Here is a 17,436-nt window from a genome sequence, read left to right as displayed (position 1 = left end):
AAGTAATGTATGTCTTGATACAGATATTTAGATATTTGTATAAAAAAACAAAAATACAGAGGAAGACAAATTCATTAAGTAATGGAATTAAATGTTAAGACTTTCTGCTCTGATGCAAGACTTTTTAAAGACTTATAGAGATAGTGACAGTAGCATTGACTTCCATATATTTTCCCATAAAGTTAATGGCTACCGTCAACTGTTTGGTTACCAACTTTCTTCAAAATATTTTAATTTTATTCAGCAGAAGAAAGACATTCTGGAAACTGGAATAACTTGACAATTAAAATTTTGGGGTGAACTGTCCCTTAAATTTGTGGAAGGGCAAATTAAGATTTTAAGACCCACAGAAACCCTGCATATAGAAAACACCTGAAAATTAGGGCTGGGTAAAAAATATCGATATCTCGATTATAATCAATTCTCATTTTTACAAAACGATGTAGATTCTTAAATCCCAAGAATCCAATAAATCGCAATAAGCATTGTGCTTTGGTACTTTTAATATGAAACAAAGTCTCAGATTTCAAATTATGTTCATTGTATTGCAGTATTCAAACAATAAATGCCGTTTTGGCACGGTTTAATGTGGAGTGACCGATCGCTGTAGCGCCTCAGTTCAACAGAGAGGCGCACATGAACTGATCATCTCCTCCACATGAATACCAGTTTCAGCACAAAATAAACATGACTAAACATCTGAAGGTAAGTTAAAAGAAAGAGTACAACTTTACAATCCATATCCTGTCTCATGTATTCGCTCAATTAGTGTTTCAGCTGCGCAAAGACGTCAATATAACGGCTTGTAAGCAGTGTCACGTAACGTCATATTTACCTCAGAAGAAAACATATTCGGTGACCATAATCTCATTAGTCAGCTAGAAAAATAAACTGTAGAGAGGAGCATTTTGCTAAATATATGCATCATATAATATATTTATTATAACTTTTACTGTTCTTCAATGTTTCATTTATATTTTATGACAGCCACCATTTAAATGTTTATATTTTAAAAAACTATTTGAAGTAGGAATAGGGCTGTTTTCATGCTAATGAAAATTTCAAATGTCAACTATACATCGGATTGGTTTCTTCTTTAAATTATAAAAAAAGTAAAAATATAAATGGTATTATAGTGTTTTACTAAAACTAAAATTAAAACAATGGAAAAATCCTTAAGATAACATGTAAAAAGAAAAAAAAAGCATCTTAAGCACACAGAATAACATAAGTGGACTTTGAACGAATAATTGCCGCTTTTAACGATTACGTAATTGTGGCATCAATAATTGTAATCGCGATTAGAAATTTTATTAATTGTGCAGCCCTAAGTAGAAATACTATTATGTAATTGGAACTTTTATTATAAAAGCTTCATTAAGTGTAATTTAAGCAGTTGTATAGCCTACAAAACCAGTCAGTTTTAACCTTCAATAGTATAGTAATGTTGTACCAAGTGACTCTTGTATATTTTACAGCATTAGTTAAGAGATTTTTTTTCTCCTTGAGAAAATTTTGCATGTATACAAGATATATATCCAAAATAATCAATACTGAATCGAATCGAATCAAAATCTTGTGAATGAGAATCAAATCGTGAAATTTGTGTCAAAACCCAGCCCTTTATATTTTATGACAGCCACCATTTAAATGTTTATATTTTAAAAAACTATTTGAAGTAGGAATAGGGCTGTTTTCATGCTAATGAAAATTTCAAATGTCAACTATACATCGGATTGGTTTCTTCTTTAAATTATAAAAAAAGTAAAAATATAAATGGTATTATAGTGTTTTACTAAAACTAAAATTAAAACAATGGAAAAATCCTTAAGATAACATGTAAAAAGAAAAAAAAAGCATCTTAAGCACACAGAATAACATAAGTGGACTTTGAACGAATAATTGCCGCTTTTAACGATTACGTAATTGTGGCATCAATAATTGTAATCGCGATTAGAAATTTTATTAATTGTGCAGCCCTAAGTAGAAATACTATTATGTAATTGGAACTTTTATTATAAAAGCTTCATTAAGTGTAATTTAAGCAGTTGTATAGCCTACAAAACCAGTCAGTTTTAACCTTCAATAGTATAGTAATGTTGTACCAAGTGACTCTTGTATATTTTACAGCATTAGTTAAGAGATTTTTTTTCTCCTTGAGAAAATTTTGCATGTATACAAGATATATATCCAAAATAATCAATACTGAATCGAATCGAATCAAAATCTTGTGAATGAGAATCAAATCGTGAAATTTGTGTCAAAACCCAGCCCTACTGAATATGTGTGTGGGCATTTATTTATATATATTTATTAAATTTATTGATTTATGTATCAATAAATAATGATTGTTTTATTTTATGATTATTTTGACATAACTGGACACTCCACATTAAAATGACAATGCTTATGGCAGCTTTGCTAAATAACTACTGTACTCTGCAGGACGTCTTATCACATAATGACAAAACATTTGAAAACTTTTTAATAATGAATATGTATAAAAAAACAACAACAAAAAAAACAGTGAGACAATCCAAAAACCAAAGAGGTATATCTGACACATACATTGATTTGCATGCTGCAAAAGAAAAAAAAATAGATTTTAAAAATGGCATAAAAAAAGCAATAGTAGTGTAAATCAAAACACTTTCACAACTATGCAGCCAAATGATTAGCATGAAAACTTCTAGAACATGTACGCTTATAGTTTTTCATGGTGTTCTTTGAGTCTGATGTGAGTAAAGCTGTACTCATTTTCTGCCTCTCCCTCAGCACTTTACGAGCAGGGGAAAAGGTCCAATAAAAACCACACCTCATCATGGAGAAAGAGCTCAGATAACTAAACTGCCTGCTCACCGGACATGTTTTCCATACAGAAAAAGACACAATGCTCTCGCTGCTCACAACTTTTAAGACTTTGTGTAGAGTGTAAAACTTCTTCTGAAAGGATAAGGCACACGAACGAGGGGTAAACAGACCTGAAAAACGTCTGGCAGATGGTGACGGCTTTCAAGATGATTCATCAACACCAGTTTCAAAGCTTCACAACAAACCTGGGCTCCAACACGGCGAAACAAATCCAGTTTCTAGTTAAAACATTCAACATTAACCCTCACAAATGAATTTAAACTGATGTTTGAGAATTCCAATGAGCCCGGTCATACTATGCAAACTTTTTTCCCCTCTCTCATCATATTTTGACAAATTTCCATCTGCAGGACTCCAAAAAGTCATACGAAAAGGCAAAAACCAACGCTTTTTATACTTAATAATGTTTCCAAAGTATCTCTTCAATATCAAACACACTTAAGTGCTAAAATAAGTCTAATTCAGAATGTAAAAGGGTCCAACATAACCTTGATCTGAAGACATAAGCAGGTGTAAATTAAACATTAATGTGCTCAAAAGAGCAGCTCTCTTCTCCATAAATGCTTAAATGATGTGTGCCGGGCCATTCATTGTGTTGCATGCTGCTTTAAGTCACACTTCTCTGTGGTACTGAGAATGAAAAACCACAGTTGTCAGTTATCGACTGTTCAATTCAATAACGTTTGATCACACGACATGGCCGTGCCGCTATGCTGCGAGTACAACAGTCACTAACCCAACAAGTTAAAGAGCTATAAATTAACCATGCTGTGCGTGTGAGAAGCCACACAGAACAGGAACCAATGGCGAATGTGAGGGAGGCAGATGTCAGCTTGCAATTTACACTCTTATGATTGATGGCTGTACTGTGTGAAAGCAAGTGGGTGACCTACATGAACCACCCTTAAAGGGAGTTCACCAAAAAAATAAAATAATTAAAGCTGTCATCATTTAGAAAGCCTCATGTCAGTCCAAACTCAATTTCTGTCTAACACAGAAAAGTTGTGACAGATATTAATATTGCTCACCTCCATACAATGGGGCCACCAGGGGCTATCAAACCAAAAATGACAAAACAACACAGTAAAAGCATAATGAAAGTAGTCAATTCGGATCATGCAGCGTATTCCTAGTAGGGGTGTGCGATATATATTGTCTGCGATAATAGCGTAATTGTTGTTTTAACGATGTGCGATTTGACATTATCAAGTATTTTGCAAAGACCATTCAAAACATCCCTACAAAGCGCACGCATACATTACGTGAAGTCTAGACTAGTGCGTGTGCGCATTTAGTGTGTTTTCTTTCAATGCATGATTCAGTCTATTAAAAGGGTCATATGATGCGATTTCAATTTTTCCTTTCTCTTTGGAGTGTTACAAGCTGTTGGTGCATAAAGAAGATCTGTAAATTTGCAAAGACTAAAGTCTCAAATCCAAAGAGATATTCTTTATAAAAGTTAAGAGTCAGCCACACCTACCTAAAACGGCTCGTTCTAACACGCCCCCACATATCTACCTCACTATGTGGGAAGATTTGCATAACGCCGCCCAAATGTTCACGCAAAGAAAGAAGGCGTAACTTTTATTCTCGCTGTAGTATTGTTGCCGCTGCCGCCATGTCCAGAAGACGCTGTGTGTTTGTTGTGAAAGCGAAACTACTTTGTTTGGTCTTCCAAAAGAGGACGATATCTGCTTCGTCATGTCTGGAGCTGATCCGTGCGGGTCAGTGAGGAAATACATCAACTTAGTGCTGTGGATCGCCGGATCGGCTTTCACCGTTTTCACCGCTCCTTCGCCGGGCTCGCCGTTCTCGCCCCCGCCGCCTCAGCTCACTCTTGCCCGGCTTCAGCTCACGCTAAGCCGGGGCTTTCGCTCACGCTAGGCTGCTGTGTTTTTCGTTGTGAAAGCGAAACTACTTTGTTTGGTCTTCCAAAAGAGGACGATGTCCGCTTCGTCATGCCTAGAGCTGATCTGTGCTGGTCGCTGAGGGAATACATCAATTTAGTGCTGTGGATCGCCGGCACATTTTATGGAGGACTGTTTACTTATCCTGGGAGAATAACGTTAGACTAAAATGCCGGCAGTTCTGACTCAACGCAAGTACGTTTTCTTTTATCATTTGCCACTGATGATTCAAACGCGAGTTGACTTGAGCTTTGTTTGAAATCTGCGCTTCAACCACCCGAGTATTTTAGTGCGGTGTAGCTCAGTTTTTAACTTTGTAAATATTACAAAGATTATCACTTGAGACTGAACGTATTTATTAAAAAAAGAACATAACTGGTTTAAGTTCTCATTACAAGTGAATTATAGTCACAAAACACAAGTAAAACCTTTATATGTTGTGCTTTAAACCATATGACCAGCTTGACCGCTGAAGCCAACAATCAACTCGCCACGTCAATTAGAAACGCGCACACTTTAATCGCGTCAAGTCTGTGAAGACGCCTCATATTGCGGATAAGAGCACACAGCAGTAGGCATGGGCGATACCACTTATTTTGTTTTTGATACGATACCGATATTTTTCAAGGCAGTATCGTCGATATCGATACCGATACGATACTTCTGAATTAAACTTTTAAATGATGAAATGTATTAAATTACTAAGAGTAAAATGGGTAATGATAACCACTTAACTTTGTTTAAAACACATTTTAACATTCAATACGCCTTAATTGTAATTTATTAGGTTATATTTTTATTTACACATGGTTCAAATGTGTTTTTTGTTTACACATGATTCAAATCTACAAATACTACAGTTGAACTATGGTCACTTTAGTAAAACCATGGTTCATTATCATAAGGGACTGCCAGTGACCGGCTGTTGCATCCATAAAATGCAACCTTTTTGTTCTGACAGTGTATGATTTCTATTGACATTACAGAATAGAACATGATCAATATTATCTTTCAACGTTCAATTTAAATAAATGCAATTTTCCAAACTATGTAGGCTACGGTTTCAATTTGTTTATTGTGAAATAACTCAAACATATGTTTTTTTTTTCTGTCCTCTGATAAGCATTGTTCAGGGCTGCTGTTCCCAAAAGCTTTAATGCTTTCTTATGATACTTTTGGGAAAAGCAGCCCTGTTTGAATGCACTGTCAGAAGTGAGTGCGCGCTCTTTGTGATGGATTGGTTCTGTCTTGCGACATTTGCGTGTGTTCAGATGAGCAGGAAAATTGTTCTATCCTACACAATTACTTGCGAACAAAGGTTATTCGTCCAAATCAATATTTTAAATAAACAAAATCACTGGTAAATAAAACACACCTTAGTATCGATATTTTTAGTTTGAGTATCGATACTTTCGATACTCGCGTCAGTATCGATATATCGACCCTTCAGCTCGATATATCGACACTTCAGCTCGATATATCGACACTTCAGCTCGATATATCGACACTTCAGCTCGATATATCGACACTTCAGCTCGATACGCCCATCCATGCACAGCAGGTAACCAATAGGAACGAGACAAAGTTAAGTAATGCAATCAGGAACTTTGTTTGTTAGCGCAATCATTATATAAGCGACAAACGTGTGCGTGTGATATACGTTACTGTAAGGTAACTTACACAATCCCAAAACCTGTTAACGAAAAGTATGCTGTTTATCTAATCATTTTCACCGCTGGTGGTCTATAAGAATAACACGATAGCTATATCTGAATGTTCATTGTAGTAGTAGTAATAATAATAATAATAATAATAATAATAATAATAATAATAATAATAATAATAATAATAATAATAATAAACATGCTTGAGCAACATGTGATCCATTATCTCCGGTCCAAAATAGCAAACTCTCTCGATTCATTCGCTTTACTTGAGAACAGCAATCAACTTTAGTTACGTTCGCCGTCTCGACGCAAAGTTCACAAGTTCATTCAAATGTCATGGTATAAATCATTGCAAATATGAAAATGATGACACGCAAATCCCACAACCTACCAAATAAAAAATGAGTGAAATCCCCGGTTTATTCCTTCCAGTCGCTCACTAAATGATATTTAGACAGACTTAAAGAAGTCCCAGATCTACATGTGCTCTTATTATTTCAGTTATTTTGCCTTTAATGTAAATAAACATGTGCAAACAATATACTTGCTCTTGTAAATTTATTTTGATGTTAATTATGTTGTGCGAACTGTCTCTTTAATACCGCGTGGTTTATATACATGTTGCTGCTGATTTGGTTGACATTTTTGACACACCCACCAAGCAAGAGAAAACGTATCTCAAACCCCGTTGCACACCGTTTCCAGGAAACATGTCATTCAACCCGGAAACCGTAGCAAAACGGTGCACACCGGTTTGAGCTTGAACTTGCCCCTGCTGAGTGTGGCAGATATGGGAGACATACAAAATATGCAGTGGGTCCCCAGGACCAGGATTGATAACCACTGGTTTAGGGTTTTTTTGTTTGTTTGTTTGTTTGTTTGTAAATCTGTAACTGTGAAAGCCACGTCACTATTGATTTTACTACATGTTAAAAAAAAATTACTGTTTTTTTTTATTTTTTTTACAGAACACATAAATGTGACCAGGTATGTTCAGTTACTTCTACCCTGTTCTCGACCAAGTAAGTAACACATATATTTAATTTATGATCCATATTGCTGGAGTTTTCAGCTATTATTATTATTATTATTATTATTATTATTATTATTATTATGCATAAGCATGCTCAGTCACAAAAAAGTAAAGCTTCCCATCAATTATTTTTATATTCTTTTTTTCTTTTTTGTAATCACTTTTTTATTGTGAAGGACTCATATACTCCATTGGCTATTTTTGGCATTCATAAACATAATTGTTTTTCTAATAATTGTCACATTCTACAACCTCATCATATGTTGGGAGAAACTGCGACTCAATTACAATGATGGACATACAGTAAGACTTCACACGATTGTGAAGATATTTCACTCTTATCTTTTTTATTTCTTTATGTATTTATTCATGTTGAATGCCAGTTATCATTTAATAAAATGACAGATTTTTTTGTAATGCTTTTGTTATAAGGATTTCTGAAGAATCATGTGACATTGAAGACTGGCGCAATGGCTGATGAAAGTTCAGCTGTGCCATCAGAGGAATAAACTTTAAGATATATTAAAATAGAAAACAGTTATTTATAATAATATTTCATAATATTACTGTTATAGCTTAAAACTTGTTAGAACACTGTCTTTTTTGCTACAAGTAACCATGTCAATAAAAAAAGCATTAAGGACTATTGTTTTAAACTGTAAACCCATAATAGATACTACAAGATATTATAAAACTAGACAGAAATAGAGGTAAAATATTAATATTAATAAATAATATAAAAATAAAGTTATTTTTAACACTATTAAGGTTCTATATAGCACTCCAAAGCATGGTTCTTTATAGAACCTTATAAAAAAATGGTTCTATTTATCACCAAAAAGGTTTCTGCTATTATTACAAGCTGAAAAAAAACCGGTAAATCTGGTACTGTTTAGAACCATTTTTATTAAGAGTGTACCTTTTAATTGCATACAAATTTAAAAGACTCAATGACTTATGGCATCTACTAGCAATGTAAATTACTTAAGTTTTTAATGAATTGTTATTTTCTTTAAATAATTTCTATGGTACAGCATATATTCATAAGTTTTATTCTGTTCTTTCTGTATATTTGTGATTATCATTTTACCTTAATGTAAATTTAGCAAAAAAGAATGCAGCCAATTGAAGATGCTGCCAATATGGTGATCCTGCATCCAAATCCTGACCCCTAAAAATCCTTTCACAAAATATATCTCTGAGTATGAGTGAGTTCTCCCGAGGCCATTTAGTGAATCTCTGTGGCCACGATCCAATCAGAGTCATTAACCTGATGTTCCAGATGAGCAGAGACAAGAATGATAAGAATATCATCCCATTATTGAGTCCATTAAGAGAGCCAGAGGAGGGAGAAGATCCATGCCGTCTGCAGTCAGATTTCATTCACCACCAGCGCACAGAGATAATTAGTCGACAGACGAGACAAACCACTCATACACACACACTCACAGAGCTTCAGCTCATTATCTTGGATGACTTTGACTGTTAAGTAGCTGCTCCCTTGTGTTTTCTTTGTTGACCAATATGCCATTACATCAAAATTGATCTTTGCCTTTAAGGTTACATAAAGCCAAAACCAAAGCCATTAAGCAAACTGCTGTATATATATATATATATATATATATGAAGAGTTCCAATGCAAAGGCCTCTAAAAGCCATCTTGGTCAAAAATGAGATAACGATACTGAGTGACTGCTCTCCACACATTGATATAGTATATGTTCATCAAGTATGGCCACAGCCATATCACCCTGCAGCCCAAGACTGGTTGCCCACTGAAGCTAAGCAGGGTTGAGCCTGGTCAGTACCTGGATGGGAGATCTCCTGGGAAAACTAGGTTGCTGTTGGAAGAGGTGTTAGTGAGGCCAGCAGGGGGTGCTCACCCTGTGGTCTGTGTGGTTCCTAACGCCCCAGTATAGTGACGGGGACACTATATTGTAAAAAGCACCATCTTTCGGATGAAACAGAGGTCTTGACTTGTCAATCATGACCTCCTAATCCAAGTGGATGCTGCACACTGGTGGTGGTTGAGGAGAGACCCCCCATATGATTGCAAAAGCGCTTTGGGTGTACAATAAAGCACTATATAAATGCATCATTCATTTATTCATTCATTCATACTTTCACTTCAAATGCGCTAAATCCCAGCCTCAACCCATTCAGAAGTACCAGTGCTTACATAGAAACCTATAGTAGCCAGAAAGAAATGCTAATTTTAAAGAAAAACGTCAGACGTACTTAGAGGCTTTCGCATCTGTACTATATATATATATATATATATATATATATAGTGCCCACAACTAGTCTATATTTTATTGTAAATTCCTGTAAATAATAGCTTATTGGGTTGTAGGGTTCCGATGCAAGTTATGTTCTTATAATTTTGTATTTTCTTTTTCTTTTCTTTTGATGAGGTTAGATAGAGGGATGGCTGAGATTGGGGTTTTGGTTATTGCTTTGGCCTTGTCGGAATGTGAAGTTTTCGCAAACTTTTCTTTCTATTATTTTTATTGTAAGAAACTCTCACAAACGAAACCTATGTCTAAGAATAGTTTCTGTACGGCCCCTAGACGGGCCGTAACAATTATTGTCCTGATGGAAGATCCAACCACGGCCCATTATAAGATTTCTAACAGAGGCAGTAAGGTCAGATTTTTTATCTGTAGATATTTGATAGAATCCATGATGCCAAAATGTCCAGGACCTCCGGCAGAAAAACAGGCCCACAACATTAAAGATCCAACGGTATATTTAACCGTGAGCATGGGGTACTTTTTATCCCTGTTTGTACTAAACCCATCTGGTATGTTTGCTGCCAAAAAGCTCTGTTGAGTTTCATCTGTTTCAAAAGTTTCATCTGACCATAGAAGCCAGTGCCATTTGAAGTCCCAGTCGTGTCTGACAACTGAATATGCTGGAGTTAGTTTTTGGATGAGCAAGGAGAATTTCTCTCGAAACCCTTACGAAAAACATGTGGTGTTGTAGGGGCTGTTTGATTTTTTTTTGGCTTTCTGACCCCAAGACTCAACTTATCTCTGCAATTCTCCAGCTGTGATCCTTGGAGAGTCTTTGGCCACTCAAACTCTCCTCCTCACCGTGCATTAGGACGCTATAGACACACGTCCTCGTCCAGGCAGATTCGTAACATCTTTAGTTGATTGGAACTTCTTAATTATTGCCCTGATGGTGGAAATGGGGATTTTCAATGCTTTAGCTCTTTTCTTACGGCCACTTTCTATTTTGTGAAGCTCAACGATCTTGTTCTGCACATCAGAACTATATTCTTTGGTTTAATTCCTTGTGATGGATGATTAAGGGAATTTGGCCGTTGTGTTCCTCATATTTATAATCCTGTGGAACAGGAAGTCATGGCTGAACAATTTCACGCTCCTAGTCACCCTGGTGTAGGGATATGGTGTGTTTGCTGTCAAAAAGCTCTGTTGAGTTTCATCTGTTTCAAAAGTTTCATCTGACCATAGAAGCCAGTGCCATTTGAAGTTCCAGTCGCCCTGATGGTGGAAATGGGGATTTTCAATGCTTTAGCTCTTTTCTTACGGCCACTTTCTATTTTGTGAAGCTCAACGATCTTGTTCTGCACATCAGAACTATATTCTTTGGTTTAACTCCTTGTGATGGATGATTAAGGGAATTTGGCCGTTGTGTTCCTCATATTTATAATCCTGTGGAACAGGAAGTCATGGCTGAACAATTTCACGCTCCTAGTCACCCTGGTGTGCTAAAACAATTTTAAATATGAATGGGAATATATTTCAGAAATATTTTACTCATAAGAATTTCTATGGCACCAATAATTGTGGTCAACATACATTAATTTAAAAACATTTATTTCATCATGAGATTTTACAATTGTTTTACTTCAATGAAAGGTTAACATTTTTGTAAATTTTTTGAATGAAAGATCGAAAAGATAAATGATGCATATATATATATATATATACACAGTGGGGAAAAAAAGTATTTAGTCAGCCACCAATTGTGCAAGTTCTCCCACTTAAAAAGATGAGCGAGTATTTAAAAACATTTATTTCATCATGAGATTTTACAATTGTTTTACTTCAATGAAAGGTTAACATTTTTGTAAATTTTTTGAATGAAAGATCGAAAAGATAAATGATGCATACATATATATATATATATGGAAGTTTGGAATGAATACATAAATACTTTTTTAAAAATGAAGTCTCTTGTGTTCTCTAAGGCTGCCTTTATCAAAATATTTTAAATATTATTAAAACGTAAAAAAAAGCACTGTTCTATTTGGATGTATTTAACATTTATTCCTGTAATACAAAGCTGAATTTTCAGCATCATTACTCCAGTCTTCAGTGTCACATGATCATTCAGAAATCATTCTAATATGCTGAATTGCTGCTCAAGGAACATTTCGTATTATTATCAATGCTGAAAACTCTTGTGCTGCTTCATATTTTTGTGAAAACCGTAATACGCTAACATCCAAAAGTTTGGGGTAAGTACGATTTTCTTAAAGAAAGAACCTAAATTAATAATAATACGAGACTTCTTTCAAGAACGTAAAAAAAAATCTGAATTTCTCAAACGTTTGACCAGTAGTGAATAACTTTATTGATTTATTGTCAGCAACTTAAAGTCTGCTGAAGAGTGTACTGAAGAAGTTTATTCCATAATGATCTTTTATATTTTATATGGAAATGAGACAGCACAGAACAGGTAATAAAACTTATGAATATCAAAACTCTGACATTTTATGTTCCCTTGCTTTTATTTATAGTTATATACATATGTATGTGACGGAAATCAGTACCAAGATGCAATCATCTGTCATAAAAATATGAGTTACAAAATGTTACAAATAAAAATGTATTACAAAAATATATCATATATTAAACCGACTCATTTAAAGTAACTCTCTTTATTTATTCCTTCTCTTTCTAGCTTGTACTTATTTGAACAATGTCTAAGAACTTGGTATTACAACCACTTCTTGTGTCTGTTTGCCTCTTTAAGAAGAATCGCTTTATGTATCCCTCAATTGTAAGTCGCTTTGGATAAAAGTGTCTGCTAAATGACTAAATGTAAATGTAAATGTAAAATAGGAGTTAAATATTATGAATATTGTGTTGTTGAATTTTAATGTGCTTTGTAAAGTAGTTCATTGTTTTATGGCTCATTCTGAAATGCTCTTTATGCTATAAGCCAAAGGTTTATAGCAGGTGCAAACTGTCAATAACAATAATTCATCTGAAGGGGTCAAAACCGATCTCACACAACACAACACACTACACCACAGCTACCATCTAGAGCGCTATACACTCTCAGAAAAAAAGACAGAAAAAAGTCCACCTTTGTACCTAAAGGGTTCATATTAGTACCTTAAGGTATAAAAGTGTATATTTTCAAAAGGTACCACCCCATGGGTGCATGCATCCACTGCAGTGACAGCTTTTGGACCTTTTTTTCTGACAGTTTTTTTCCCCTGCAGCCACCCATCACAGCCCTGGCAGAGGGGCCCAAGTAACTTATAGCTTCATGTGAAGCCAAGTGCCAACGTAAACCATTCCGGTCAGCAGATACCCCACCGTGTCAAACCAAATTTACGGGTCCGGGCCCACAATCCACAAGAAGTGGAGAGAAGAGTCTGAAGAACACATAACCAGAGTCAGATGTGCGATATTCAGAACTGATCTGACAGTAACAATGCACTGCATGACAAAAAGATTGTTTGGAATACTGAAGGTTTTGGAGCTTCTGAAATACGTCAGCTGCAAAAATCCTATATAAAATAATTGGGGGTCAAAATGGGGTCTGTAAAACATGATTTGAGTGCATGAAAAAGATGTTACAAAATATGGATGTCAAGCTTAAGACATTAATTCGATTTATTTAATGCAATAATTCTGATCAAATAATTAATATTTTATAACATGACACTTTTTTTTCTTGGCAATTATTTTACACAAACAGCTTTAGTTTAGTCTTGGTCAATTTGATACATTTCTCCAAATGTGTAATGGATGTAATTGCTCTCATATTAGTTAACACAGCAAATAAGCACACTTTTTGGCCAGTTAAATGTATTGCATAATGAGGCACCATATTTTATTCTAGCAAATAACATAATTGCAAGTGTATATATTCAGCTGTCGGCACACAAATACATGAACGAAAAAAAAAATGTCTTCTTCTTTGTGTTAGAGTTTAGGGCCATTCCTGCCATATTTTTTTCTCCTTGTAAAATAGGAGTTAAATATTATGAATATTGTGTTGTTGAATTTTAATGTGCTTTGTAAAGTAGTTCATTGTTTTATGGCTCATTCTGAAATGCTCTTTATGCTATAAGCCAAAGGTTTATAGCAGGTGCAAACTGTCAATAACAATAATTCATCTGAAGGGGTCAAAACCGATCTCACACAACACAACACACTACACCACAGCTACCATCTAGAGCGCTATACACTCTCAGAAAAAAAGACAGAAAAAAGTCCACCTTTGTACCTAAAGGGTTCATATTAGTACCTTAAGGTATAAAAGTGTATATTTTCAAAAGGTACCACCCCATGGGTGCATGCATCCACTGCAGTGACAGCTTTTGGACCTTTTTTTCTGACAGTTTTTTTCCCCTGCAGCCACCCATCACAGCCCTGGCAGAGGGGCCCAAGTAACTTATAGCTTCATGTGAAGCCAAGTGCCAACGTAAACCATTCCGGTCAGCAGATACCCCACCGTGTCAAACCAAATTTACGGGTCCGGGCCCACAATCCACAAGAAGTGGAGAGAAGAGTCTGAAGAACACATAACCAGAGTCAGATGTGCGATATTCAGAACTGATCTGACAGTAACAATGCACTGCATGACAAAAAGATTGTTTGGAATACTGAAGGTTTTGGAGCTTCTGAAATACGTCAGCTGCAAAAATCCTATATAAAATAATTGGGGGTCAAAATGGGGTCTGTAAAACATGATTTGAGTGCATGAAAAAGATGTTACAAAATATGGATGTCAAGCTTAAGACATTAATTCGATTTATTTAATGCAATAATTCTGATCAAATAATTAATATTTTATAACATGACACTTTTTTTTCTTGGCAATTATTTTACACAAACAGCTTTAGTTTAGTCTTGGTCAATTTGATACATTTCTCCAAATGTGTAATGGATGTAATTGCTCTCATATTAGTTAACACAGCAAATAAGCACACTTTTTGGCCAGTTAAATGTATTGCATAATGAGGCACCATATTTTATTCTAGCAAATAACATAATTGCAAGTGTATATATTCAGCTGTCGGCACACAAATACATGAACGAAAAAAAAAAATTTCTTCTTCTTTGTGTTAGAGTTTAGGGCCATTCCTGCCATATTTTTTTCTCCTGTAACTCACATCATTATTAATATTCTTAACTTTCAAATTGTAACTTTAAGTAACAGAGATATTGAATTGATTACCCATAATGTTAGATATTTAAAGTATTAATTAAATAATTGTTCTTAAATAAACAAATGGACACAGTGTAACTCTGAACTCAACTGAAATGTGGTATTCATTACATCTATTTTGTGTTTTACTTTTTTAATCATACTTATTCATTCATACTTACTTACAGTGTGCACTAGATGGCACTACATTTCCAATGTTGAGAATTGCTTATTAGAACTTAAGGACTACCTTTTTCCATTAATGTTGACAGACATAACATTGCGGTTTGTGTGGACAGTTTTATACTTACAAGTTATTTAAGAAAATACATTATTATTATTATTAATTATTAATTATTATTAAATAAATTAATAAAATATAAGTTTTTGTTTCTTCATTTGCTCAAAATGGCCCCCCTGCTTTTTAAAGTGACCTCTGTCCCAAACCTGAGGGATCATATAGGGGGATATTTGACCACCTCCCACATTTTAAGTTAATTAAGGCCTGCAGTCTTACCACTATTGTGTTGCATTCTTTCTCTAAGCAGACTAGAGAGGCACACAGATACACAGAGATCACGGCAATAAGTGAAAAGCTATTCTTACTTGGAAGAGATTTTTAAGGGCATGTACTGTAGCACCCAGTCACTCAGCCAGAGTTCAATGACCTCTGACTGTGAGGAGTTGACTTCTTTCAATAAGCCGCTGACACCGCTCTGGGAGCATGTTTTATTTAGATTTTATCCGCCCTACAGTATCTTTCAGGCAAACGCTCAATATCACTTAAAATAGGCTTTGTCGCAAAGAGCATTTCACGAAAGAAGAGACAGGAGTACATTTCCTTCTTATTGAGAAAAAAAAACTATTCTAGGACTAGCTGATGGAAAGGGCTGACCACATAAAACTGAAATGACCCTGACAAGAAATAGACCAAAAAGGCACGCTATATCACTCCTCCAAGCCTCCAGCCTTCTAAAGACTTGGCATGATCCAACCATGACTGTAATTTTCCATGGAGAATTACTGGACATGAGTTTCTTTGTCTGAAAATATGTCTGTGTCATAATCCTCAGAACATCTAGTTTAAGTCATTTTTAAGAAATGGTTGCAATATATACTAAACTAGGTTGCTCTTTTATGGAAGTGTGAGTATATAAATCTCTTGGATCACCCTTAGAAAATTACGGATGAAACAGAAATGCTCTTGTTTTATAAAAAGCCTAGCTTTCAAAGCAATTATTGTCAGTTTTACTTAAAAAAAGGCTTTGGAGCAGATCAGATACCAAATTACAGCTTCATTTCAATTTTATTGTGCTGTGGTACTGCCTTTTGTGCTCAGGCTTCCACCAAACCTTGGTATCCAGGTCTTCGGTTTTGCTGCAATGGTATTTTTCCTTTTATCCAAATAATGAAAACATAGAATTAACGAAATAGATCACCCCCGAAATACATTTAGCTAAAAATGTACTTAATGTCATGCAAAGTGTAGATGAGTTTGTTTCTGCATTGAAACAGATTTGTAATTTAGCATTACATCGCTTGCTCACCAATGGATCCTCTGCAGTGAATGGGTGCCGTCAGAATGAGAGTCCAAACAGCTGATAAAAACATCACAATAATCCACAGGTGATCCACACCAGTCCAGTCCATGAGTTAGCATCTTGTGAAGAGAAAGACTATGTGTGTATAATAAAAAACAAATCCATCATTAAAGGATTACTTCAAATGCACTTCACTCTTTCATTTTTTTTTTGCTTTAAGCATGAGCCTTGCGTGGTTTATCATGTTATTTTATTTCTGTGGTACATTTAAGTTGAGACAAATTGGTCTCCGCTGAACTATTTTTTTTCTATTATACAGTTTACAACAAATAAAACAAATACAACATGATTGAAATATATACAAGAGATATATAATACAGAGTAATGCACTCTGGATATTGCATGTACACACATATACACAACAATAACAAAAAATAGATTAAAACATAAAAAGATACTCCATCACCTAAAGAAATAATACAGCTACAGCATGCATCAAGAGACAAAGAACAAAGGCCCAGCTTAACTGCTTAACTGAAACATAATCTGAATTGGAGAAAGCGATATTATGGATAGAGGACTTTTAGCTGAACAGTTTGAAGAACATCTTAATTATGTTTTTTTTAATTATTATTTCAAACACCTCACAATGTCAACTGATGGACTGGAGTGGTGTGGTTTACTTGTGGATTATTGTGACATATTTCTCTCCTTTTTCAGATGAGATTACTTTTTTTATTGGAGAAAGCGATATTATGGATAGAGGACTTTTAGCTGGAAACAACAGTTTGAAGAACATCTTAATTATGTTTTTTTAAATTATTATTTCAAACACCTCACAATGTCAACTGATGGACTGGAGTGGTGTGGTTTACTTGTAGATTATTGTGATGTTTTTATCAGCTGTTTGGACTCTCATTCTGACGGCACCCATTCACTGCAGAGGATCAATTGATGAGCAAATTATGTAATGCTAAATCTGTGCATTCTCCAAATCT

The 17,436-nt window shown here is 34.9% G+C and overlaps 1 protein-coding gene across 1 annotated transcript in view; it reads right to left on the bottom strand.

Moving 5' to 3' along the window:
* The window catches only part of dipk2aa (divergent protein kinase domain 2Aa), a 39,484-nt gene extending 32,601 nt beyond the window's left edge, over positions 1-6,883 (bottom strand). Inside the window, exon 1 of the mRNA XM_016291539.1 lies at positions 6,837-6,883. The gene's annotated coding sequence lies outside the window, so the exon portion shown is untranslated. The remainder of the gene's footprint in view (positions 1-6,836) is intronic.
* Between the last annotated feature and the right edge of the window lie 10,553 nt (positions 6,884-17,436).

This window comes from Sinocyclocheilus grahami, unplaced genomic scaffold (assembly GCF_001515645.1).
Source record: "Sinocyclocheilus grahami isolate Dianchi unplaced genomic scaffold, SAMN03320097.WGS_v1.1 scaffold273.1, whole genome shotgun sequence".
Classification (NCBI taxonomy): Eukaryota; Metazoa; Chordata; class Actinopteri; order Cypriniformes; family Cyprinidae; genus Sinocyclocheilus; species Sinocyclocheilus grahami.
Note: the sequence above shows the minus strand (reverse complement) of the source record. Positions and strands in the feature narration are given on the sequence as shown.